Consider the following 2,079-nt stretch of genomic DNA (forward strand, 5'->3'; position numbering starts at 1 on the left):
TTATGCTTCACTGTGTGCATGTTGTGGTGCATAGAGAAAACACCACCAATAACATAGTCACCATCCGTTGAGAACGCAGGGAGACGAGTGGTACCCTGGAGCTTACATTTCACAGATGAAGTCTGAGTGCTGACCCCAGCACCAGTCCTGTCCTCTGTTAGCCCATCCCTTTGCTTAACATCATTCCAAGAACCATTCAGGGCAAGAGCTGAGTTCAGCTCACACAAACCCAGAGACAGGATCAGACCAATACAGAGAGCAAAGATCTCCATCCCTCAAGTGTCAGCATGTGGGCATACTGCATATGTCTTATAGATTTTCAGAGAAAAGCGCCCCTCCTTTTACTGTACGTCATCTTACTGTACATCACACAATTATTTCCTCTGGGCTGCATGTACAACATAATCTACACTGAAGCTGCATTGGTTTAAATGCAACAAGAAACGGCCAAAATTTGAACTAGAGAACCTTTTCTTCAGCCCTCCTTCTCCGCTCTCTGTAGAACGGGCAATGCATCTGCAGAAGAGTCAATATGAACGCTCTGTCTCTCTGACCTGTGATTGATAGGTTTCGCCGTATGGCTAGATTTTCTAAAGCCTAAAAACAGAGTCAAGATATCTTCCTAAGTTTGTCCTAACCTTAAACATTTTTTATTTGTTTTTCATGTGATACTACAGTTAAGCCTAACAATACACAACTTTAATGGGTTGTGTGGTTTAATCCCATATTAAAAAATGTGTATATGGAAACATTATTGAAATAAAAAATATGTCATGAAAGAGAAAGGCCCACGCATTTATTTTTTGACTTTTGACTTCATTTATAAATATTTATTACTTTTTTAATTTCCAGCCCATGATAAAAGAATATTTGTAAAATAAGTTGAAAACAAATTAAATACATATTACATTCAACAAAAAACAAGTGTGGATGTACTCAGCATAAGCTCTATAGTGATTGTTGCCATCTTACCTGTTTCCAAGTCTGAGATGTTTTAGGATTGATTTTTGTTCATTAAATGTTTCTTGGTGTTTTTCTCAGGCTTAACCAATATGATGAAACATTTTGGGGCAAATATACACAGTATTAGTCCAAACCTGGAGGCCAGAATGGCAAATATCTACAGCCACAGTAAATTTCCCAGGAGAGCTGAGATAGGCAGGGATAAGGTGATCAGCAACTGCACAGAATACAGATGCTGAAGGTGATGCTTGGCTTCATTAAAATTATCAGGTAATTTCCGAGCTAGGACAGCTAAACAAAGCAAAAGACAGCCAGTAGGCCTATGTACCCGAGCACAGCCCAGAACCCAACGCCTGAGCCTAATGCACACTCAGGATGATTATCTTCTTGTATATGTTAGGTTTTTTTATTGGAAAAGGGGGACTAGACCCAACCAAATAGTAATATTAAAACTTGATAAACGTGAATGACACTACAGTCATTCTTTGCTGTGGAGGACCAAACATTTCATGACATCACTACCTGGGGTGTAGCTCTGAAGGCCATTACACTACTAGTGTTTTTCCAAGAACACAAGACATACAAAGGACAAAGGTGATCCCAAACGCTGTGTGGCGCAGCATGCAGGACCACTCAGAGGGTGCTCCGATGAAAGTTAATGAACATAAGAAACATAGAGTCAGGGAGAAGAGCAGCAGGAAGCTCAGCTCAGAGTTGTTGGCCCTGACAATCGGGGATGTCCTGTGATGATAGAACACAGCTGCTGTTATAATGGCCAGACAGGCGCCACCAACTGAGAATGCAGCCAGGATGATTCCTAGGACCTCGTTGTAGGAAAGGAACTCTACAGGCTTGGGGAGACAAGTGTCTCTCTCTGCATTAGGCCAGAACTCCTTGGGGCAAGGGAAACAATCAAGGGAATCTAGAAAAATAAAACAAAAAGGGCTTTGAGCAGTCGTGTTGTATATTTAATATTGAACAGTACATTGTCTATGTATGAGAAGAAGAAAACACCTGTAGCATTGGTAATCTCTCCCTCAGGACACGGTATGCAATCATAACAGCAGACAGGTTTTCCTTTCTGCAGCACTTTACGAGTTCCTGGAGGACAGCTGT

At 41.2% G+C, this 2,079-nt stretch overlaps 1 pseudogene; it reads right to left on the reverse strand.

The window, feature by feature from the left end:
• Window positions 1–475: 475 nt before the first annotated feature.
• The window catches only part of LOC116687040 (extracellular calcium-sensing receptor-like), a 9,266-nt pseudogene continuing 7,662 nt past the window's right edge, over window positions 476–2,079 (reverse strand).

Source organism: Etheostoma spectabile, chromosome 3, assembly GCF_008692095.1.
Source record: "Etheostoma spectabile isolate EspeVRDwgs_2016 chromosome 3, UIUC_Espe_1.0, whole genome shotgun sequence".
Classification (NCBI taxonomy): Eukaryota; Metazoa; Chordata; class Actinopteri; order Perciformes; family Percidae; genus Etheostoma; species Etheostoma spectabile.